The sequence below is a fragment of the Syngnathoides biaculeatus genome, chromosome 5 (genome assembly GCF_019802595.1).
Source record: "Syngnathoides biaculeatus isolate LvHL_M chromosome 5, ASM1980259v1, whole genome shotgun sequence".
NCBI lineage: Eukaryota > Metazoa > Chordata > Actinopteri > Syngnathiformes > Syngnathidae > Syngnathoides > Syngnathoides biaculeatus.
Window position 1 is genome coordinate 26,931,026 of NC_084644.1, and position 26,251 is coordinate 26,957,276.

A 26,251-nucleotide genomic window follows, 5' to 3' on the forward strand; every position below is an offset into this window, starting at 1 on the left:
CACTCCTAAAAGGTGTCCAGATACTGATCCCTGTGGGACGCATGGGGGAAACAGCGCCTCTCATATCCTTTCCACCCTCCTTTCTTTTTTGTTTTTAGTGTGATTGCTATAATTCTCTTTTTGTCGTAAGTATCCTTATTTATTTTGAAACAAGTGAAACTCTACATAACCCTAGCTGGGCAGTTCATGGTATGGCTAGTGGATAGGTTAAAGTCAACTACGCCTGACAACGGTGACTCACCTTCACACCCATCTCCTTCAATAAAAACTCGTCATTGATGCTATTTCCTTAAGTGTAAACTGGCAAAGTGGATTCATCATGAGGACAGGCCTTCGTGAACATATGTGGCAAAGATCTAAATGATACTTTACATGCCAAAAGCCTGTTTGGGACAGAGCGTGCTTACTATTTGGCTTCAAGGAATTGCACCCTCGTAAAGCTTCGCTCTACTTTTAACTGCTCGTTTGCCCACTAATCAAAGCGGGCTTTTGCTCATAATAACAGCTCAGCCGGGATCTATCTTAGGTTTCCCGGGTTTTTCTTCCTGATGTGTGAGTTTTAATTGGTGAAGGTGCCATCCAAGATCCCTGCAGAAATATGGAGAAGGTGAGAATAGACTCTAGCCAAGGGCCGTGTGGGGCGTGTGGTCAAAGAGCCACTCTTAGACTGCGGGGCAGCTGTCTTTGCACGTGTGCTCATCTCTTTAAACCCCTGCTGGGCCCACTGTGCTGACAACATAGGACCAGGAAGACATCCATCTTGTATTTTGACAGGTGTCAGGTGATTTTAATGATTTTAAGGTCAACTGGTAGCCCAGTTCAGCTTCAGTACTTGGGCTTGCCACAACTGTGCCTGAAAGTCTCCCAATTTGGCAAATTACTATGAAATTATGACAAAGGTTACTTTTATGTGAGAACTGTGAGTGACATTGTGAGATGCATGTTGGTCACTCCTGCCATATGGTTGGTTGTTTCACTACCAAACACAAGAGTATATATTCTCTGAGGAGTCAACAACTAATCGTTAAATCTGTGGTGTGATGAGACTAAAGATAGGTATTGGTTAAAATATTGAAAAAATTCAGACTGGTATCAAAAAAATTGAGCACGCCAAAGTCTTTCTAATCAGCCAACAAAGGGTGGATTCTCTGATGTCTTTGAAAGATTTGCCCGAGTGATTTTGTATGATGGGGTCTGTGTTTTTCCCTCATCGATTTGCTCAGAAAGTAGTTCAGACCGACCTATTATCGTATTTGATAAACCTGTTATCGACAGTGAGTTCGGTCGAGCTACAGCTCAGTGATTGTAATGTCAAATGGACTCAGCCAACTGGGAAGCGACCAGACACTCGGACTTGGTTTTTCAAATTTTCCAGCAGTCTTGATGCTCTGTTGCGCAATGGCACACCTCACAGTTCAGTCTTTTTACAACATCAGACATCTGGTTTCGGGGAGGAGCCTCGCAATTGTGGATAGAATTATTATACTGTATATGTGGTGTACTGGCCGTCATTTGGATGACACCAACAGACGATATTATTAGTCGTATGAGGTCTTTAACATTCTAAATATCAATCAAGATGTTCAAAATCGAATGCGTACACCGCTAGACAAAACAGTTGCATATTCTGAACTAAAAGGAAGGTTTTGTTTCTTAAATTACAAGAAAGGTTTAAGTTATTTTGACCCGTTAAACACAAAGACCACCACCAACAATTACAGCACCTTTTTTTTTTTTTTCAAACAGTCCACTCTTTTCTTTAGTTTAAATGATGATTCATGGTTTAGCCAGTAAGAAACGTTTGTATATTTACAAGCGATAACAACAACCAGATGCTCCACAACAGAGGTACTTTTACACAAAAGAGAAGGACATACCACACAGCTAGTTTGTTTCTGGTCTCTAAAGACGCTGTGCAAGTCACGATTAGACAACATTCTTTTATTCTAACAACTAACAATCTAATCTAATCTAACAACTGTGGTAGCAATAAGAGTACATTATAAAAAGTACAGACATTTGTGTTCAAATGTAGGGTATAAAAGTAAAACGTTTCTGAAAAAATAAATACTCAAGTAATGTATAATTGAAGATGCTACATTCATAAGTATTTAACTTCCCACTATTGCTCCAAAGATTTTAATGTCCCTCATGGGAATTGTATTACGAGGTGCAATGCTGAAGGCCCGTTAGCGAGGAGATGGACACCTCTAACAGGTGGCAAGGATACAAAGTATTTGGTATGTAGTGTTGTGAACTCGTTTATGCAGACAAGAGAGAGAGAGAGAGAGTTGAGGGGACTTGCTGAAAATAGCCCAGCGTGGTGGCGCCGCACTCCAGACGACAAACAGGTTAACGGTCCATTCAGATGAATGGGAAGGGGTTCAAAGTTTAATTGTCAATGCTGGATGGAGTCAAGGTTCCGCACGCAATTCCACATTTGACAGTGTTGACAAATTTGATGAGGAAATTTGCTTTTAGTAAAATTCCATTTGAAATGATTGTTGCTCAAGATAATGAAAACTGAACGTTTCAAACTCCTCCCTGAACACTGTTAACCGCCGTCCCATAAAAATACACACAGTTTCGAGATTCCCACCATTACCACAACTTTCCTTGATTCAGCACATGCGAATCTAAAAGGGTCAAAATTGGCCCTGAACAGCCTCAGCATGCACAGACTTTATGGGAACTGTACAAAACAATTACAAGTAGGCTATACAAAATTAAAATTGCCCAATTGTGAGACTAATAAAGGCTAACTTAAATGACACATTTTTTTTAGTATTTTGGGTCATTTTAGATAAGGTCATCAAATTTCAAGGCAGACGAACATTTTTATTGGGGATAAATATCAAAAATGGTCACACAGCCAATAAGTAGGGGTGAAGAAACGATACTGTTCTCAAAAACATACCTTTAATGAAGGAATGAGGAAAGATCTGCAGGAATTTAACCATAAACTCCATCTATTTTCTACCACCTATCATGTTCAGGGCAGAGTAAGGAGTCTGATTTGCATAAGAATCTGATTTTTGAATTGTGTGGGGTTGTTTGTCTGTTTTGAATGGCTCTGTAAACGTGGATGGTGCGAGGATAGCAGGATGTGGCACAAGCTGCCCGCGGCCGTATTTCCAGCGCACACACGCACATCGAACGTTCTTTTGTCCTTTACAAAACATTAGCCCCGAGTCTAGACAGAATGAGTGCAATTATTCGTGGGCCTTGAAAGGCACAGATTACAAATGCAGCGTAGCTTATTTTCCTCCTGCGTAAACACAATCCGTAACGACTAATTAAACGTCTAGCACGGTGGTCTCTCACTCAGTAAGTCAAGTTTCTTGCTTTGTTGTGATTTCTCATAATAAACGTGGCATCTATCCATCCCTTTTTGATCCAACTTGTACTCATTGGAGGCAATAAATGAGGCGAACAAAGGCAAAACTTTGAGTTATATTTATAGCTTAGCAGGCTGTTGATGATCCTTTGCTTCTGCAGCAGAGGTCTCAAACTGGCAGCCGTCGGGCCATTTGCGGGCTGCGAGATGATAGTTTGTGGCCCCCACCTTAATTTGAAAGTTTATTAGTGCAACCCTCGAGTTTCATATGAATGGCACTTTTACAGTTTTGCGTACGAAGCTGATGAACCTACCAATCACAGCGGGCTATATGGCTACTGGGGAGTGGGTGACATCAACCGGGCTTGATGTAAGCAGAGAGACATTTTTCAATCAGTGAAAGCTACTGCAGCATTGCCATGGAGAGTTTTATACAACTTATTCACACTAGCGTCCTTAGTGTCTTATTTTGTGTTGAAAAATAAAAGACTTTTGAGATTTTGTTTTTCTAATTTAAATCGCATGCGTGTGTATCTGGCCCGAGGCTGCAGCCCAGCCTCAGCCAAACTCTGCCTCCAGCGGCCCCAATCTTAACTGATTTTGAGACCCCTGTCTACAGGGTGTCGTCTGATTTGAGTGGAGTTCGGTTTGCTACGACGACGACCTAATCCAAATTTGTACATAAAGTGATATTTTCTGTCTCCCAATTCAATTTTAAATAATCCATGTACAAATGACAGAAACATGCACTTGTGTAAATTATAGTTTATTTGTTGCCCTTTAGCTGTTGTAAAAGGGATTACTGGATATTATTTGAAATACCAAAATGCTCTTGACCTTCCTCTAAAGTTGCTTATTATCTTGATGTCTAATTTACAGTACATAATAACTACAGCATAACGCGTAAGTGTTAAATAATCACACGTCCGGTATATATAAAGACACACACACACAGAGGAATGCCACAGTGACTCATTATCCACTAACTGTTGGAGTCTGTCTTAGGGCCACCCAGTAGCCAATCAGAGGCAGAGAAGAACTTGACAAATTGGTATTGTTGTGGTAAGACCTCCGCTCACCAAATCAGCAAACCCCTGGTAGAATGGGGTTGGCTACATAGATGCGCGCAAGTGTGACACATAAAGGAAAATCAAATTTTTCATTTGTGTGCTGTAAAAATGTCTACCATATGGTTTGTAATTGTTTGGTTATCTTCTATTTCCCTCTCACTCTACTGAGCGGGAGTAAGTTGAGTTTTATTCAAAGGCAAACCCAGTTGAACTGGACCTTTCACCCCAACATTAACTCAAGTATTGTACTTCAGTTCACTCTTGACAAACACATTTGGGCCAAAATTTTCCTGCTTTTCAAAACTGTTAAAAATAATTTGACGGCATCATTTATTGTACATAAGCATTTTTATATTCTCCTACTGTGCAGTACATAATAATATTTACCACACAACTTTTTCAACATTGTTATAAACTAAAAACTATTTCCCCAGCTCAATAATGTCTTGAAAGCCCATTTGTTCAAAAGTATAAATAACCAAGTCATTTCTTCATCAGATGGTTATCTTTTTATTAAATAGTTATTTATATTATATTAATTTGATATAATTATAAATATAAATACCCTATTTAAAAATACCCTTGCCATGTTTTTGTTCCAATTACGGCACAATTTTTTTTTAAAGGCCTATAAACCTAAAAATGTACAAACACTTAAACAAAATATTTTGAAATTGAGCAAGAGTAAGGGACAGCAAAAATATTCTACAAGTAGTATAAAACATACATTAAGAACTGCAACAAAAATCTGCACTATAGCAGGACCGAGAAGCAAGAACTGTGGTATATCAAAAGACTACTGTATCTGTATCCCGTGATGATAAGTTGCAGGGACTCATTGTTCCAGGCCTGGGACACACTGTTTCCAGACATGTGCACACCAGGATTCACACAGTCTCAAGTGTAAAAGCATGGGATGGGGGTGGGATGGATTATGTTAATTGTCAGAAAATTTCCTTTCAGTTCATGGCCTCATAAACCCTCTTTTCTCTCTCTCTCTCTCTCTCTCTCTCTCTCTCTCTCTCTCTCTCTCTCTCTCTCTCTCTATCCCGACCAAGAAGACATTGGTCCATCCATTTTCTGTACCGCTTATCCTCACTACGGTCACAGGCGTGCCAGAACTGGTTGCCACTCAATCGCAGGGTACATGAAGACAGATAACAGTCGCACTCACAATCACACCTAGGGGCAATTTAGAGTCTGCATGTATTTGGGATGTGGGAGGAAACTGGAGTTTTTCAGAGAAAACTCACAGAGGCACGGGGAGAACATGCAAACTAACCCTCAGTCCTCAGACCTGTGAGGCCAACTCTCTAACGAGTTTTGTCACTGTGACACCTGATTAAAGTAATGTAAAAATGAAACAAGTGGTTACTTCAAATTAAACAACAGGAGGGAACTAGTTCTTTGTTCTCCATTCAGAACCTCAAAGAGTTACATGTCGACGTGGTCCTAAATCCATAACCCCTTGAATTACATTATCCCCGATAAGAAGTGAAAGGCTTTTGTTGCTGTAATCACGGCATCATGTTGGCCACCGCATGCTTCAGAAATAACATTAACAATATGAAAAAAATTCCAGGGGAAGTGCACGTGAACTCAAAGCCTTGCACCGCATGTTCAGTACAGACTCCAATGAGCAAAGACGACGACAAAATAAGAAGTCGACGGCCTTGATGATGACATTTCACCTGCTGTTTCTATGACAATGCTGTCAACCATAAAGCAGATGCACTTTATAAAACATGTCCGGATGAAAGAATGCACGTGGGCACAGCAAATCCCTTGTCAGCAACAATATGGCAACGGTTTAATGATGAATGCTTCCATGTTGAAATGTTTTCATGGCAATTTAGAAAATCCTTTGATAGAGGCCTACAGCTATAAGTTGTACAGTAAGGGGAAAATTACAACCATTTATGCATTTTTATCTAGCACTTGTCCGGAATAGGGTTCGGGGAGTTGGACCCTATCCAATCTGATTTTGGAGGCAAGGTGGGACACACTATCGACTGCTCAGCAGTCAGTCGCAGATCACCTGTAGACAAATAAGCATTTACTCTCACAGTTGCCACTGATGAACAGGTTAGTGTCATCAGTGAACGCAACATGGGTGAAGAAACAGAACCTTTCGAATGCAAGATGTACACATCACAAAATCTACTGTGTTGCCCTTTTCTGTGGTGCCATCGCAAACGAAAACACACCTGAAAAGTAAAGATGTGGTGAAATGTTACAAGATTTGAAGGACTCTCATTTCAGATTTCATGAACATACACAGGCTAAATGAAAAGCAAATAAAGTCATTACTTTATTATTATTATTATATTATTATTATTATTATTATTATTATTATTATTATATTATTATTATTATTATTATTGTTTATTTATTTTTTTTTAACTTAGGGAGTCACTGATGGTGTAGTGGTACACAGGTCTCGCTTTGGTGCGGGCAGTGTGGGATCGATTCCCGCTCAGTGATGGTGTTGATATCTGCCCTGCGACTGACTGGCGACCAGTTCAGGGTGTATTCCGCTTTTCGTCCGAAGCAAGCTGGGATAGGCTCCAGCTTTCCCACAACCTTTGTGAGGATAAGCGGCTTGGATAATGACATGACATTTTTTTAAACATTTTAATTAAATGCCTTAGATGTACTTTCCATCCATCCATTTTCTGAACCGCTTATCCTCAGGAGGGTCACAGGAGTGCTGGAGCCAATCCCAGCTGTCATCCAATAGGAGGCAGGGTACACCCTAAACTGGATGCCAGCCAATCACAGGGCACAGAAACAAACAACCACTCACACTCATATTCACACGTTGGGGCAATTAAGAGTTTCTAAATAATGCATGTTTTTTGGGATGTGGGAGGAAACCGGAGTGGCCGGAGAAAAGCACGCAGGCACGGGGAGAACATGCAAAATTAAAAGAAGCGGGGCCAGGATTTGAACCCCAATCCTCAGAACTCTAAGGCCAACACTCAATAGCTGGGCCACTGTGCCGCCATGTTTTCATTCTCCAGTATATGCTGTATACATTTATTTTTACTGTGTACCCTATAATGTCATACTAAATATGCATGTACTGTATGTTGTGATTGCGAGTGTGAATGCTCATTTGTCTCTATGTACCCTGCAATTAGCTGGGAACCAGTTCAAGGTGTACTCCACCTCCTGCCTGATGATAGCTGGGATAGGCTCTGGAACTCCCGCGACCCTCGTGAAGATAAGCGGCTCAGAAAATGATGGATGTGTGTGTATACATTCCAGGATTTATTTCAATTCATTTTGCTCATATTAATGTACAATATATTTAGTATTATGTATTTTTAAAAATTCTTTGTGATCTTCTACTTTGGAACCTTTTTGTACATTTTCACTTTTTGCAAAAACATTATACACATTTCTGCATCAGGTAATTTGTCATATTCATATTTATCACATTTTTATTTGACATACTGCGTAATTTTACATGTAGTACAGTTCAATACAATACTGTATTGAGCAAGTTGAATGGAAGCCCTGTTACCAGTGACTTCGTTGTCACTAATATCGCACAACTGCAATCAATTAGCAAGCCTGCTTTCATCTGGGATCCAGGAGTTGTTACTTTTTGCTTCCAGCGCACAGCAAAAACACTGTTGGCATCCCACTGAGAGACTTTTCTTAGGGGATGGAATTTACATGTCCTCCTTGGCGCTGATTGGCTGTCCTGTGGGTGTTCGTGCCACAGACCAGACCAGGTTAAGTAAAGCTCTTAATTACCACCATGTGTTGATGTAATGAGCCATCACAAATTCAGTGAAATCAGTTTTTTAATGAGGCTTTAAAATTGTGAAAACATTAAGCCATTAACCTCTGCTCTCAAACATTTTAAGCATGTCTGCTAAATGCGCTTAAACCAAGCCCGCTCAAGTGTAAACTGTCAATCAAATACCACTACAATAGTATGTTTCCTATGCCTATAAATATATAGGATCAGAATCAGATTTAATGGCCAAGTGTGTAAAAACACACAAGGAATTTTTCTCCAGCAGTCGGTGATACCCTGGTATGACATACAGAACAAGGAACGACATAGCAACAAGAACAAAGAACAAGAGACATTCCTCTTCATAGGGACTATTCCTTACAAGACGTGCAACATGTAAAATCTATACAAATAAGTGTGTTAACAATGTCCATTGTGCAAAGGGAGCAGTTAAAAGTGACAAATTGTGTGGTCTACAAAATATTTAATTTTACATATACTGTATTATTAATAGTGATTGGACCAGCAGGATGTGAGTGAGTGTCAGTACATGGCACAAGGCAGAAAAACACTAGGTCCGCTGATCCAAAATTCAATGACTTAATTGCGAGAGGGAAAAAACTGTTGGAATGCCTGCTACTTTTGACTTTCATTGATCTGTATCGCTTTCCTGACGAGCTGGAAGAGCTGGTGACCAGGATGTGGAGAACCCCAAAGAAACCTACCTGCGCTGGACCTAGTTCGTGTTGCTTCTAAATCCTCACTAGTGGGTAGAGTGGTGCCGATAATCCATTGAGCCGTTTTGATTGTCCGTTGCAGTCTGAGTTTGTCCTTTTTTGTAGCAGCCGCAAACCAGACTGTGATGGAGGTACACATTACTGATTGGACGACCGCTCTGTAGAACTGACTCAGCAGCTCACGTGACAGACCGTGCTTCCTCAGAAGCCGTAAGAAATATAGTCTTTGCTGGGCTGTTTTGAGGATGGAGTTCAAGTTCCTCTCCCACCTCAGGTCATTTGAGACTGTAATTCCCAAGAACTTGAAGGTCTTGACAGTTGCCACAAGACAGTTGTACAGTGTCATGGGCAGCTGTGGTAAAGGTTGCCTCCTGAAGTCCACAATCATCTCCACAGTCTTTAGAATGAATCCAACGCCAGTTTGTGTTGACCACACCAAAAGCTATTCCTACATTTCTAAGCAATGAAAATATATCTGGTGAAAGAAGGGATGCCCCGTAGGTTGATCGAGTGTGCCATTAGAAAAATAGTTGACCTATACATTTATTATTATTATTTATTATTGTTTTTAGCTGTCATCCTATCATCTGGCCCCATGATGAAATTGGTCACTTGTTTGATGTTCGAGGCATCCACTCAGACTTCTGACTTTTTCTGACACTAGCGAGCTAGTGAGTTGCCTTTTTAGCCTCCAATTTATTTTATCGACTATAAACGTAGGAAAAGATTTCAAAATGGTAGGGTTAGGGTTAACCCTACCCTAACCCTAACCCTAACCCTAGGGGACCAAGTAAGAAGGCAGAAACCTATCACTTTGACACAGAGTGGGAAGAGGAATTTTTTTTCAAGATGTCCTTTTCTTCGTGTGTTGGTCTCCTCTGCCAGTGTGCCGTCATGAAATCAAAGAAATATGCAATATTTGTGGACTTCTCAAGACCCTATGACACTGACGTGCTTCCAAAAGCAAGCTGAAAAGAAGTAGCATAAAGGAAATAAAATCCTACTTGTCTGGAGTCATTTTGCTCACAGCCAACTTCAAAATCAAAGGCAGCCACTGAAGCGTGGTTCTGAGTTTGTCACTACATCATTAAAATCAACTCTTCCAAAATGCCCAGATAGTAAAAGAGGCATTCAATGAAGCAGCTGACCTTGTTGTTCTTGCACTTTAAAAATAAACCTGAAATACGATTTTTGATAAATGCGCTCCAGAAATCACAAAGTACATTCTGAAGTCAAGCTGAAGAACACTGTTGAGAAAGCCATGAGCAGAGAAACATGAAACGTGGGATGGTTCTTGAGAGACTGGGGAAGTTTCAATTGTACTGATGTGGAGTTAATGATTTTGGTGATGGGAAAAGGCCCAATGGAGCATGGAGTGAGTTTAAGTGATCTAGTTTGAAGAGGAAGGTCACGTGAGGAAAACCACACCCTTTGACCCAGCCTGTAGTCCGGTGTCGTGAAGCAATGAAGATCTGCCCACCACTTGTTTTTTGGCCAAACGACTGAGAGGTGCCCTGATGTTCTTCCAAATAAGATGAACCAGCCACAGATGCTCCCTCAGTGAAAGAACTGCCACAGCATGCGCCTGCTTCTTAAACAAAGGGGGTTGGAAACCATTGCATGCTTCGACGGGAGACATACTGTACATGTGGTACAGCTGGTGAGGGAGTTGTGGGGATATTCAACCCACAGGAGAGAGATACTCAAGGAGGCGGGATTGCGTGCAGCAACACAACAAAGAGCAGACTCCAAATTTTGATTTGCCTGGCCCATCTGGTCATTGAACTGCACGAGAGAGACTGACTGCTACAGCAAGGCACCTACAGAACTCCATCCAGACAGGACCTCACTTTGAGGCAATATCTATGGGAATTCCATGGGGTTTGAAAAATGTGGGTGGTCTCAAAAGCAGAAAGTAACTTGGGAAGGTGTATGTAGCGGACAGAAATTATCCATAACAGTAAGAATGAGGGGGGTAGCCCGCTAATTAAGTACAAGGCAATGTGGGGCCAGGGGCATCTCGGGATGTGTAAGGGGGCCCAGAAAGCCATCTGGGGGCATATATAAGGCTTCTCCCCGGGCACAGACAGAGCTGGCTAGGATGAATTTCTAAGTGTCTTTCACCAAGCTGAGCCACCAGAAGTTCTATTGTAGGAATTGGAGAGTTTGGGTGATTCCGGGATGACAGGTGAGTTTAGAGCTGTGCTCCCACTGGAGCACCTGAGAGTGGACAGACCCGGGCATAAAGAAATGGTCCAGTCTTTGGGTCTGGTTGGTCTCTTTTGAACCTTCTTTACCATTGTTTGATTGCCCATGGAGCAAGCCCAGCAAAGCATGATGAAGGAAAGATGGGTTCTGGATCAACAGAGCTGGAGTGGGGTGAATAGAGGGAAGAGAGGCTGCTTACCTATACTAGAGTCAGGGCTGAAGCAGGGACTCAAATTGAACTGGCTTATGAACAAGACTCAACAAGCTGGTCGGGGGATCAGATACTTGATACTGTTCCTCTCCAACCAGTGCCTTAATTCCTCCAGAGCTCAAATGAACTCCAGAAACTCACAATCTCACACATCTTAATTTCATTTGGGTGGCGCCAGGTGATGCAACAAGGGTGTAATTTCTGGGCTTCGTGGTCCCACTGGGAAAGGACGGCTGCAGCTCCTGTGTCTGCAGGTGTCAATCTCAACAATGAACTGGAATGAGGGGTCAAGGTTTTTCGAGATGGGAACAGTTGATCGGGGCAATAGTTGCTTTTGCCATCTAAAGGCTTGGGATGGAGGAGGCAATGAAATGTCCAGTATATACAGAGCCTGTGACTAAGACGCACTGAATTTCCAGAACGTCCAGATGGGTCTTATCCAGTTGCATAGGCTCCTCAAGTCCAGTGAGGGGTTGTGTGGTGACTGCTTGACAGTGAGTTTGCAGTGGGGTTGTGCCTGCAAATGGAGCTAGACTGCAAGACTGGCTCTCTTTATCCCTTCCATGAAGACGATTGTCAATTTTAATGGCTTGGGAAATTAGCTACTCCCATGAAGTGCGGTCTTCTCTAGCCGCTAAGTCATCCTTGAGTCGACTGGACAGCTGCTTTGATAAAATTCTCATCCGAAATGCCTCATCCCACCCGCATTCACCTCTCAGAATCTAGAAATCATTGGAATATGAAATTGGAGCCTTAGTTAGGGCAAGGACTAAGATGTCATGGTTTGAAATCATGCATGGGACGGAAGGTTCCCCTGCTTAAACCAGCACATGTCAAGGTCTGTCTTGAATTTGCTAATGACCATTTGGATGATACAGAGGAGTCATGGGAGAAGGTTTTGTGGTCAGATGAGACCAAAATGGAAATTTTTGGTCATAATTCCACTAACCGTGTTTGGCGGAAGACAAATGATGAGTTCCATCTCAAGAAAACCATCCCTTACTGTGAAGCATGGGGGTGGTAGGATCATGCTTTGGGGGTGTTTTTCTGCACATGGGACAGGACGACTGCACTGTATTAAGGAGAGGATGACCCCGGCCATGTATTGTGAGATTTTGGGGAACAACCTCTTTCCCTCAGTCAGAGCATTGAGGATGGGTCGTGGCTGGGTCTTTCAACATGACAATAACGAGAAGCAAACAGCCAGGAAAACCAACAAGTAGCTCCGTAAGAAGCACATCAAGGTTCTGGCGTGGCCTAGCCAGTTTCCAGACCTAAACCCAACAGCAAATATTTTTGGAGGGAGTTGAAACTCAGCGACAGCCCAGAAACCCGTCTGATCTTGAGAAGATTTGTGTGGAGGAGTAGGCCAAAATCCCTCTTGCAGTGTGTGCAAACCTGGTGAACAACTACAGGAAACGTTTGACCTCTGTAATTGCAAACAAAGGCTACTGTACCAAATATTAACATTGGTTTTGTCAGGTGTTCAAATGCTTATTTGCAGCTGTATCACACAAATAAATTGTTAAAAAAAAATCATACATTGTGATTTCTGGATTTTTCTTTTTAGATTATCTCCCTCACAGTGGCCATGCACCTACGATGAAAATTTCAGACCCCTCCATGATTTCCAAGTGGGAGAACATGCAATAGAGCATGTTCAAATACTTATTTTCTTCACGGTCTATCTTCATATGCAGTGAAAGCATGGAGCAGGTGGAGGAACAATTAGAAAGAAGGAGACATGCACTGGAAAGGAGAGGAATGTAGATTAGCCAAAGTAAAACAGAATATATTAGTGTGAATCAGAGGAGTGGAGGGGGAAGAGTGATTCTCCAGGGAGAAGAGATAACGAGGGTGGACGACTTCAAATATTTGGGGTCAAAAATGCAGAGCAATGGGGAGTGTGGTAAGGAAGTGAAGAAACGGGTCCAAGCAGGTTGGAACAGATGTGTCTGGTGTGTTATGTGACAGAAGATTCTCTGCTAGGATGAAGGACAAAATTTATAAAACAGTGATGGGGCTGCTGGCCATTATGTCCAGATTAGAGACACTGGCACTGAAGAGAGAACAGGAAGTAGAACTGGAGGCAGCCAATAACATAACCTAAAAAAAGGAATGAAAACAGGAATTGTCAATGAAACTCACAAATAGTGTAGTACAAATGTCTTTGAGCCACTTATTTAATTGACTAAGCCTACTGAAACCTTCCTCTCTAATCCCTACAAACGTGAGAGGTTCACTCAAAATCCAAACACTTTTGTTCGATCAATGAAATCTTACTTCAGTACCTCTGATTACTGCTGTGTGTATAATGACAGATTTCACAGTTGGGCGCTCACCAGTGATCTCCAAGATTTAAAAAAAAAACATCAGACACCGTCTCATTGGTAAAATACAGTACTTTGGTGTTCTTTTCACTGGATGAAAAATGGAAAGGCAGTTGGTCCTGATGACATACCAGTGGAAGTATGGAAGCAATTTGGAGAGGTGGCTGTGGAGTTATTGACCAACTTATTCAACAGAATACTAGCGGGCGAGAAGATGCCTGAAGAATGAAGAAAAAGTGTGCTAGTTCCCATTTTTAAGAAAAAAAAGGGACTTGCAGAGCAATGAAGTTATGCGAAAGAGTAGTGCAGGGTAGACTCAGGTCAGAAGTAAGTATCTGCGAGGAACAATATGGTTTCATGCCTAGAAAAAGTACCAGAGCGCATTACTTGTCTTGAGGATGCTCGTGGAAAAGTACAGCGAAGGTCAGAAGGAGCTACATTGTGTCTTTGTAGACCGAGAGAAAGTCTATGACAGAGTACCAAGAGAGGACTGTGGTACTGCATGCGCAAGTCTGGTGTAACGGAGAAATATGTTAGAATAGTACAGGGCATGTATGAAGGCAGTAGAATACCGGTGAGATGTGCCGTAGGTGTGACAGAAGAATTTAAGGTGGAGGTGGGACTGCATCAGGAATCAGCTCTGAGCCCCCTCGCGTTTGCTGTGGTAATGGATAGGCTGACAGATGAGGTTAGACTGGAATCCCCTTGGACCATGATGTTCTCAAATGATATTGTGATCTGAAGTGAATGCAGGGAGTAAGTGGAGGAACAATTAGAAAGATGGAGGCACGCACTGGAAGGGAGAGGAATTAAGATTAGCCAAAGTAAAACACAATATATGTGTGTGTGAATCAGAGGGGTGAGGGTGAAGAGCGAGCCTCCAGGGAGAAGAGATAGCGAGGGTGGACGACTTAAAATTCTTGGGGTCAACAATCAAGAGCAATGGTGAGTGTGGTAAGGAAGTGAAGAAACGGTTCCAAGCAGGTTGGAACAGAGGTGTCTGGTGTGTTATGTGACAGAAGAGTCTCTGCTAGGATGAAAGACAAAATTTATAAAACAGTGATGGGGCTGGCCATGATGTCCAGATTAGAGATGGTGGCACAGTAGAGACAACAGGAAGTAGAACTGGAGGTGTCAGAAATGATGATGTTGAGGTTCTCGCTCGGAGTGAGCAGGTTGGATAGGATTAGAAATGAGCTCATTAGAGGGACAGCCAAAGCTGGATGTTTTGGAGACAAGATTCGAGAGAGCAGACATGAGTTTGGACACGTCCAGAGGGAAAAGAGTGAGTATATTGGAAGAAGGGTGCTGAGGATGGAGCTGCCAGGCAAAAGAGCGAAAGACCAAAGAAAAGGTTGATGGATGTGGTGATGGAAGACATGAGGGTGGTGGGTGTTAGAGAGGAAGATGCACGAGATGGGCTTAGATGGAAAAAGATGACACGCTGTGGCGACCCCTAACACGACATGCCAAAAGGAAAAGAAGATATAGTTTTACATTTCACATATACATTTAAAACGGTGTTTTTATGTATCGGCATTATAAAAAAAAAACTTCCCCTTTGACTCCAGAATCGGTTGTAAAATGCCACATAATTAACAGTGTCTTTTATTGTCAGCATACAGATGTACAATGACATTGAAAACAGCTCCTTCTAGGTTGCAAACGTATAAAAAAATATTAAGTGTAAGATATTAGCAAGAAAAGTAGTAATGCGAGACGATAATGAATAGAATTGTATACTGTATTGCATAATTGTGTTGTGACAAAAAAGGAAAAGGGAGAGCAGAGGCCACGCCCCCTTTTCGGTCGCACTTACACACGCTCGCAGCCAGAAGTGAGCCAGTTGCGCTTGCAGATCACCACGGGCTAACATTACAGCAGGGCGACTTTTGACGCTTTCATCTGCTGCGTTAATGTGAGGAAGCCAGGACAACACCGAACAAACATTAAAAAGCTGACCGGTAGGTCCCTTCTTTGTCCTCCTTTTCGCAAAAAAATATATAAATAGCTAAATACATTTAAAAAATCGGGGTTGATAATTTTTCACCTGATCGGGCTAAAAAGATCGTTTTTATTAATTTTCCGACATTTTAAATGTCTCAAAGTGACAAAATAACCCAAAGGTACAAAGAACCAAAATGAGCAGGAAGAACCTTTTTTTTTTTTTTTTAAATCTTGGAAGATTTTTCAAGTACCCTTATAAATTTCCTTGAAGAGACGTACACACACACACCCTCTCTTTGTGTGTGTGTGTGTGTGTGTGTGTGCGTGTGTGCGTGTGTGTGCATGACACGAAGACACAATCTGCGCGTTAACAAGGAGACACGGGAGAGACCCCGAGAGCAAGCTGAAAGTTCTTCTGCTTGGACAGAAGTCTGCAAAGGGAAGCAGACAGCTGAGCAGTTGTGATGCATTCAAACGACTTCACTTCAAATAGACGTTTCACAGCTGTGAATTATTTTGACACAAGCAGGCTTGTAGTCATAAATCATGAGTGTCGTTTGACCTATACCAGCTACTCAGTTGCAGTGGCAGTTCTGGGGGTGGGGGCCAAAATTGACTACCCCCAGAACGCTTTTTGGTGGTATATAGATATTTTTTTTGCAGTCACTATCCCCTGAATAATGGAAGCCCAAAAAACGAGCGTGTGTGGATATGTATGCATGTTTGTATATATGAGTGAGTAATGTATGTATGTAATGAATATTGTAAAACATGCAATTTTCTCTTTTATACTTTTAGCAGCATGGTTTCTCAACTGGTTGGAGCGTTGGCCTCACGGTTCTGAGGACCGGGGTTCAAATCCCGGCCTTGCCTGTATGGAGTTTGCATGTTCTCCCCGTGCCTGTGTTGGTTTTCTCTGGGCACTCCGGTTTCCTCCCACATCCCAAACACATGCTTTAATTGGAGGTTCTAAATTCCCCTTAGGTGTGGTTGTGAATGCGACTATTGTTTGTCTCCATGTGCCTTGCGATTGGATGGCAACCGGTTGAGGGTTGACCCTGCCTCCTGCCCAATAACAGCTGGCATAGGCTCCAGCACTCCTGCGACCTTTGTGAGGATAAGGGACTCGGAAAATGGATGCATGGATATACAATTTTTCTCACTGGAGTGTTTTAGGGTTTTTTTTTTTTTAAAGTGCTCTGAATACAGGTTTTACCCACTGCAGCTACAGAGTAGTAACATGGTCAAATATAGTCAGAGATTGTATTTTTATTTAAATGCTCCTGGCTTCGTGGACCTATGTAAATCTATTTTTGGGGTCAACTCATGTAAAAGTCCGTTCCTGCAGGATTCAGTTTGATCTGCTTTGATAAACACCAACTTCCCATTAGAACGCACACGCACCCATACACACTCACAAACACACAAATGTGTAGTGATAAGGTGGGTCTGTATTTACATACACATGCAGTCCTGTGGTATATCAATGTGTTGTCATCATAGTACGGTGTCGTGTTGCAGTCAATCAAACAATGTAGTCTACATGCGGTAAAACCTGCATGTAGATTGTATAAAACTGAGCTGATTGGCAGAGGCAACACTAACACGACACTACTTTACAACTCAGATTGTTCAAGACGAATATTAAATCGGCCGACACGTAAAGTTAAACCTTATGATTGCGCTTCTCACACTGTCCATTTACATTTTGTTGTTATGTTACAGTTCTGTGGAACGCATCTTTAGAGCGGTCACTGTCCATCAAAGAGAATCTAGAAGAAGAAGCCATTTTTGCAACATCTGGGGACTCTGAAAGCTATTTCAAAAATGATAAAGCGGTGATTGGCAAATCCAGTCGTAACTCACAGGGGAGTCGGGACCGCCAAATTTCTGAAGCGGCAAGAATTCAAAGGGTCGACTAATCACTCTTGTTTCCCTGCCATATTTCTACTATAACGTATGACTCAAAAAATAAGGAAAAGTAATAGCCCCCAATCCCTATAACTTGGGCCACTCTCAGTGGGAACAATTGAAAGCAAGCATTTTCGAGAACTAGCGACAAGTCTTATACATCTCTAGAAACATTTTGTACCCCTCTCCCTTCCAAAATTATTCCAATTCAGCAACGTTGGATGTATTTGGAGCACGAATGGTAAATTGACAGTAAATAATGGCTTGTCAGCTGTAAGAACCGACTTAAATATAATTTCAAAGTTATCTTACATTACCCTTAAAAATGCATGGATTGGAGGTGATTTGATTACAAAAACAAATGTCTGCAGATGGCAAAGACTATCTATAACCCCTACTGACAAACCAGGTCAAATTTAGCTCCTCCAAGACATCCAAAGATGTTAGCAAGGCCTTTGGTACCATCTTGTAGTATCGCAGATCATTATAGAAATCACAAAAAAAATCTGAAATGTGTTTTTCAGCAAATAGTCGAGAGTAGCTTCTTCAGAAAAAAATGCGGTACTGTAATTACCGTAATTTGTGAATTGAGAATCGTGAATAGGTGGCGATTCACTGTACAGTATTTTCAGTCATGTGACTGGAGATCATTTCGCGAAAATTGTAAACAAAAAAGTCGCAATTTTTACTCAGTTACGGTCATGTGAGCACATCCAAAATGAGTTTAAAAAGAAGACCTCCCTGCCCTGTCATATCTCCATGCAGACTGCAGGACCCAAAGGGAAACACAAATACCAACTGTGCATATTTGGAAGTATAAAGCTATAACTCATCTCTGGCCAGTTCCCGGCTGACCAAAATAGAGAGGAGCGATTTCAGCTGATGGTGTCCCGCTCGTGTGCGAACACGGCGACGACAGACACGTCAGGAAGTGAGTCAAATTGAGGATACCTGCCTGAAACTTCGCTGTTCGTTAAATCTTGCAAGCCCGTCGGTCAGCTGTGCAAAAACAAGAAGGCCATTGTGTATTTTTAGAAATGCCTGGATGGAAATCTTTGATCGAGGGGATCCTCGGTTTACAACGTTACGTTTTGAGGTTATGAACAAGAAGCATGTTTGGTTGCCACGATGTTGACGGTTTTTGGTTTCTTTGTCTCAAATTATTGCCTAGAAGTGTTTTTCATACAAATATTTACTGTAATTATGACTTTTGTGTGAGTGATTGATAACGGCACATACAAATTATGCTACAATTGGACCTAAATGCAAAAAAGGCAAGAGTTGAGTTTTTCAACAAAATAGTTGAGGATAGGTTTCACAAAAAACAACAAGCCCCTCCTATACACACACACAAATAGGTAAAGATGTTGTTAGCGAACCATGGATAGGTGGGTGTTCACTGTCTTCGATATTTGATATGTAGCCTACTGGAGGAGCTCCACGGTTTGCAACAACAGCAGCCACTGTATTCAGGTTTCTGATGCAAATAAAGTTCATGAAGGAGTATTTTGCTACTCATGACCTCCTCTGAATTCTCAACAGAATTCAACAAAAGGTCAAACTCAAGCGAAGCAGTTGTTTTCATTTAATAAGGCGAGCAGGAAGCTGCGTGGCTTATCTTTTCTGAGGCCCCCTTGTCCGTCCTTACCGCCTCAGTGTGTCTTGACAGGGGAGTGGGGGGGGGGGGGTGTTGCATTTCTACAAAGCAGAGATCACTTCAATGGACAGTTGCAGGAGATTGACGCGACAACACGGCGGGTAATAGGCACATTAAGATGGCAAATGTGAGTCCAGCTGCTTGCCGTGCAATCCAGGACAAAAGAATCTGGTCTTTGAATTTGGTGGAAAAGTCGTTCTGGGCCACTTAAGAGCTGTGTATCGAGTTGCAGGTCCATTGTTGGTTACATGAAATAAAACTACAGCTGTTATGGGTTCTGTCTATCTGAGAACTATTTAGATCTCCAGCGTCTTAGTACAGGAGGTCCTTAGTTTAAGACTGAGTCCTATTCTACTACTGGCGATGTAAAATGGAATTGTGGTTGTATATGGAACGTATCATAGTCTAGTTATAACTGCAGTTCATATTTTCTGCAAGCTGAGCAATTGAATTGAGGAGATTGGGGACTAGTAGGAACAGAAATAGGAGGATCTTTCAAAACCACCTTTTAAAAATCTAGATTTTGTTTGTGGTGTAGGACTTTGGACTGATACACCAATTATTGCAACATTGCAAGGGTTTTCTCATTTTGTATTTGAGAACGGTTTGTTTCTTTGGTCTGTTCGATAAATGGCTCACCGAGCATCGGTGACTGTCGCTCTGGGGCATTGCAGTACTTTAATTGCCCCATTGCTTTTCATTTCAATTGAGTATGTACAAGTTTTTATATTTTTGCATAGTTTCACCAATTAAATGTTTAAGATAATCAAAAGTAAATAGACAAATGTAACCCAGTTGAACTTAAAACACTGTTTTGAAATGGTGATTTCATTTATTGAGGAGGAAAAATAGTTAAAGTGTGAACAAGCAATTACACTTCTACTTCTATCATGAATTAATTGTGGCTTATCGGAATTTTTGGTCAATTTTCAGTGATCACACCCAAGCGTGATTACCTCCACATACGTTCAATCAAGAAATCATTAAAGTGGGAGAAAATATCTAAAAATGCTGCAACAAAATGACACAGTCCAAAGAAATTCCACAACAGTCGAGAAAAATAAAGTTATTGACATCCATCAGTTTGAAAAGGTTTACAAAAGCCATTTCTAAAGATTCCGCATTCCGGCTAAAAATGGGTTGTGCCATTATCCTCACAAGGAGAAAAACATGCAACAGTGGTGAACATCCCAGAAGTAGCCAGCCGACAAAGATTAGACTAAGAGAACAGCAGTGACTCATACAGGAGGCCACAAAGGAACTCAAGGCAATTAAAAAACTGCTGGTCTCACATGCCTCGGTTAAGCTCACTGTTCATGACACAATGCTAACTAAGAGGCAGGGCAAAAATGAGATCCAAGACTTCCAAGGCAAAACCCACTGCTGACCAAAAACAACATAAAGTCTTGTCTTATTTTTGCAGGAAAAACATCAGAATAATTCCCAGGACTTTTGGGAGCATATTTTATGGATTGATGTGATGAAAGTTGAGCTTTTTTGAAGGTAGGTGTCTCGTTACATCTGTCATAAATGTAGCACAGCATCATAGAAAAAGACTGTGAAACCGACTGTGAAAGATGGTGGTGAGAGTGTGATGGTGTTGGGCTGCTTAGCTCCCTCAGGACCTGGACAACTTGCTGTGACTGATGGAACCATGAATTCTGTTCTTTAACAGAAAATCTTAAACCATCAGCTTATGACCTCGAGCCCAAGAGCACTTGGGTTCTGAAGCAGGATAACAATCCAAAATACATCAGGAAGACAATGACTTGAGGTAGAAACCCCCCCGCAAAAGGTTTTGGAACGGCCTAGTCAAAGTCCAGACTTGAATCCTATTGAAATACAGTGACATGACCTTAATAATCCCTTTCATGCTAAAAAAAATTTCAAGTTTGGGCAAATTAAAGAATTTCTGCAAGATGAAGTGGGCCAAAATATCTCCACAAATATCTCCACAGAGATGTGAAAGACAGTTCTAAAAAAAAAAATGCTTGACTACAGTTGTTGGCCCAACCACTTTAGGTTTAGGGGACTATTACCCTTTCACACAGGGCCAGGTAACTTGGAATATTTTTTTCCCTTAATAAATGAAATCACCATTTAAAAATAGCATTTTAGGTTCAATTGGGTTAGCTTTGTCTTATATTTTAATCTGTTCATTTCCTCCCACATCCCAAAAATATGCATTAATTGGAGACGCTAAATTGCCCCGAGGCGGGATTGTGAGTGTGACTGGTTGTTTGTCTCTACGTGCCTTGTGATTGTCGTGCATCACGTTCAGGGTGTACCTCGCCTCCTGCCCCATGACAGCTGGGATAGACTCCAGCACTCCCGTGACCCTCGTGAGGATAAGCAGCTGAGATAATGGATGGAGGGATCTCAAACATTAAAGCAGGCAAACTTTTCAAAGACACAAAAATTTAAGAAGGAGGCCAATTTAAAGACACTGTATCTGAGGTTCAGTTGTACTACAAATTTCGTCACACAACACAAAGCAAATAGAGAAAAAAGCAACAGTTACTGACTTAAAAAAAACTGAAAAATACTACTGTAATAATAGATCTAGACGTTTGTATAATCTTTTACATTACTTTTGATCTTGTGTACTCGTATAGCTTCTGTTTTCCCGATTTTAAAAAGATACCCAAGACTATTGGAATGTATTTCTATTTAGTCCTGCTGGTGTGAGTGTCATCAAGTTGTCACATGAGAGGTCTTTAACATAATAAGTTTTGATGTTTGGAGACCTTTAAAACGTTTTCACAAGTGTCGTATCCGTTGACAAATCCAGAGTTGACTGATTAAATGCCCAAACGAGCCAGAAGTTCTCTGAAGAGGCTAAAATCTTCTCAATTAAACTGCTGACAGTATGTTGTGAAACAGGAGGAACAGCTGCACATGGTTATCAATTGAGACCATAGAAACTGATACCGCGACTCAAGAAGTGAGCTTTGAGTGATGTGAGAGGGAAAACCTTGTGTTTTGGGTCAATACGGTATATTGCAACCAACATCTGCATAGGGCAAAACAGGGGAAGGTGCATCCTTCCAGTACACGTAAATGGTGAACCCCATAGCAGCACCTTTACGATCTTTAGGTGTCTACAATGCATTTTAAGACAAAATTTCACCACACAGCCTCCAAAGTTGACAATATGCTGATTTCGGGCTTTGTTTAGCTCTATCATATCATATTGGTAAATTTGTAAAGTTAGGAGTTAGAGGTTAGAACTACTGTAATAGAGAACAATTCAAGACCAAGAATTTGGGGAGTTGAGAGCGGGTTCAGAATGAGACTGAGACGAACCATGAAAGTCCATTTTAAAAAGCATGTCAAAGTACATAGAACGTATTCCCTCTTTGATATTAATTTCCTTTTAAATACTTTTCATAGACAAAAACAAGTCTGTAACACTTTCAAAGTACAACATGCAAAAATCTCTGAACTTTTGCTTTATTCAACCAAATTCCAGCAAAAATAAATAATTGGATTTAAAATTAAAGGTATTCAATTTAATGTATTCAGGTATTTCACATTCATGGAGTATTTTGTGAACGCAACGTGCACACTGGGGTCTCAAAAATTTCCTTGCTTCGTTTCGTACTTCGGTTGAGCGCCTTTCACTTACGATTGTGTGTGGGTTACGAGGGGTGTTGGTGGGGGGTAGTAACAGATGAATGAAACATGATGTATTGTTGTTTTCCCAAGTTTTTCTCATTATGATCACATTAATGAAGTTGAAGAACAGGGCTAGTCCTCACTGGTCTCTAGTGAAAAGCCATTGTCTGGCCAGTCCGAGACAAAGACAAGACCAAGACTTTTGGGAGTCAAGTGCGTGACGAGACCAAGACCTTCGAAATTTGCTCTCGAGACCAGTCCCGAGTGTTGCAACAGCAATGACTATGTCCTGTCCTGCTCAGTTGCCATGATGTTTTGTGACTGCAAGGCTATTTATAAGCAAGCTCGGTGTCAAGGGGCCTTGACCAGGGACCAAGCCCAATCATCATCAGGCAAGAGGCATCTATCCTTGCCAAACAGATCCATCAGAACTGTCAGAGAAGAGCTGACATTTGTTCTTGTATCCTGTATCACTTCCATTTATACACAACGGAAAAAAAAAAACCCTTTTACAGGCAATCTAAAAGGAGCAAATGGTATAGTACACCTTGAAGGAATCCGAATACAGTGGCGGGAGTATGAAGCGTCACGCCCCTGTCTAGGATTTCTTTACAGATATACTGCATGCTGTACTGACCTCTGTTCAGGCTCTGATACTATCTCTGAAAGCAGACACAGGTATAGGAATGACGTTGTCCCTCTCATTCCATGTCAGTGCCTTTTATATAGTACATACATCAGAAAAATGCCAGCTTGCCCAGGCAATGTAAGTTTCTTTCGGGTTGTTCCGTTAGGGGTCGCCACAGTGTGACATCTCAGATGAACGCTCATATTTGTTTGGCACACCTTTTTACGCCAGATGCCCTTCCTGACGCAACCCCACTAATGTCTTCTTCTTCTTTTCCTTTCGGCTTGTCCCGTTAGGGGTTGCCACAGCGTGTCATCTTTTGCCATCTTAGCCTATCTCCTGCATCTTCCTCTCTAACCCCAACTGCCCTCATGTCTTCCCTCACCACATCCATAAACCTTCTCTTTGGTCTTCCTCTCGCTCTTTTGCCTGGCAGCTCCATCCTCAGCATCCTTCTACCAATATACTCACTCTCTCGCCTCTGAACATGTCCAAACCATCGAAGTCTGTTCTCTCGAATCTTGTCTCCAAAACATCCAGCTTTGGCTGTCCCTCTAATGAGCTCATTTCTAATCCTATCCAACCTGGTCACTCCGAGCGAGAACCTCAACATCTTCATTTCTGCCACCTCCAGTTCAGCTTCCTGTTGTTTCTTCAGTGCCACCGTCTCTAATCCGTACATCATGGCCGGCCTCACCACTGTTTTGTAAACTTTGCCCTTCATCCTAGCAGACACTCTTCTGTCACATAACACACCAGACACCTTTCGCCAGCTGTTCCAACCTGCTTGGACCCGTTTCTTCACTTACGCAACCCCACTAATGTAATCATCCCAAATGGTACACACTGGATAGAGTGGAGTGCATAAGATGAAACGAGTATGAAACTTCATACCCCTATTCCAGGGGTGCTTTATTCCACACAGCCAGTTACAGGCTGGATAAACCATATCAGAAGGCAAAATATTAGCAGAATTACACCCCACCACCACCAAGTAATTACCGGTACATGTCAGTACTGTTCATAGAAAAACAGCAGAAAATGCAGTGTAAAATGTGGTAATTGGATGCCCTGGGCAGATGAAACAGAACAGGTTTGCAAAAAATATAGAATCCACACTTCAAGTCTAGGATTTTCTTATGCACAGGCCTTCACCTCTGTTATAGTTCCAATAGTATCTCTGAAGATGTAATATACGTGAGGAAATGTATGCACGGGAGGACTTCGCTGTCCCAATTCCATGTCTGTACAAGAAAAACTTGAAAAATGGAGACTTATACAGGCAATGTTAAAAGGGAATCCCATGAACAGATGGCAGCGCTCATACCATTGCTCGATTGTCACATTGACAACAAAATGCACATGTTGCCAGAATGTAGGAGTTGCCGCAGTACCCAGAGAGATAAATGCCAGAGTTGATGCAGATTTGAACCTGTAACTTTCTTGCTGTGAGGCGACAGTATTAACCAGCGCTAAACGGAGAGTATGGCTAAAAGAGTTCTAAATGTTAGACAGTACCTGGCAGTTCAAAGGCAGTTTGAGAGAGACAGCTTATCTTTCATCTCTCCCTGTTTTACACATCCTTTTGAATGTAGTCCAGATGTTTCAGCTAAACTGCTGTTGTGCGAGTCAACATCTTCAAGGGGGCTCTGATATGTAAAGAAGAACAAGAGTCCACCATTTTACTACAGAAAGGAAAACATGAATGCCACGCTGTTGAAATATGCAGGCTAAGCTCAGTGGATCCTCGGTTGAGGCTGGAGCCTTGAGGAAATTGCTCACCGAAAGCCAATGACAACAAAGTGCCAGGAACAGGGAGAGCTCGAAGCGCTTACTGAGGACAAGAAGGAGGGGGCGGAGGAGGAGTGAAAACGGATCACTTTCAGATACTTTCCAAAATAGTAGCAAGGACATACTGTATACACTGGGACCACCAATGCGATAGGGTGCACCACTTTTGAAATCTCAGTCCTATGCGGATGGTCACTTTGTTTGCGCTAACGTCCACAAAGATTACCTGGGTGATTTGATCCCTCGTGGCCATCAGAACTATGCCAGATATCTACAGTTTTTTGTCATTTGGGTGTTCCACTATCCTTGGGCAGCTTGAGACCATTATTGTTGATGCCAGAGGTGGGAAGGAGTAAGATACATATGTGCAAGTCTCATGTCATAACCTTCAAGTCCCAAGTCACTGTGGGAAAAACATTCAAAGTCAAGTCCACTTAACACAAAATTTCAAGAAGCCAAGTCATTGTTTGGTTTCGGCAAGTTCCAAGTCAAGTCACCCACATTTCTTTTCTTTTCACAATTTAGATTTTTTCACACATTCTAAAAGTTAATTAAAAAAACTGGATTTCTGATTGATTGAATTGTTTGAAAGTTATTTTTCAATTTCAATTTCAATTGAACTCAATTTAATTTCTGAACAAACTATGCTGTGTCCTTTATAGTGACGGCCGTGTAATGCCCACACTTCTGAAGAGAACAACAAAAACTGAGTCAAATATACAGTAGATGTGTACCTCATGGGCTAATGGAGAATGAAAGAGAGTCGTAAATAAAGAGAATAAATAACACATACTGTAAATATGTTGCCATCCTTAAAAAAAGTAACGTGGACAAATGCATTCCTCCTCTGTTCTCTACTTGAATGAAATCACTCAGCCAGATTTATTTATTGGGACGTACATAAAGTAACTTCAAATATGCACTACAATTGAGTTCAATAATAAGAAATTATTATATGAAGAAATCCTGAAAAGTAACTCCAATACAACCAATAACAAAAATCTCGATATTATATTGAAACATGACCACTGCTTACCTTAAAAATAGGCACATTC

The 26,251-nt window shown here is 41.5% G+C and overlaps 1 protein-coding gene across 4 annotated transcripts in view; it reads left to right on the forward strand.

Annotated features, from left to right (window-relative positions):
* Positions 1-8,035: 8,035 nt before the first annotated feature.
* The window catches only part of thrap3a (thyroid hormone receptor associated protein 3a), a 30,674-nt gene continuing 12,458 nt past the window's right edge, over positions 8,036-26,251 (forward strand). For 2 of the 4 annotated variants that reach the window (XM_061821007.1, XM_061821010.1), the window contains exons 1-2: positions 15,490-15,608; positions 20,583-20,662. The gene's annotated coding sequence lies outside the window, so the exon portion shown is untranslated. Of the gene's footprint in view, positions 8,151-15,489; positions 15,609-20,582; positions 20,663-26,251 lie in introns of those variants that run through there. The other 2 variants (XM_061821009.1, XM_061821008.1) reach the window with 2 other exon arrangements.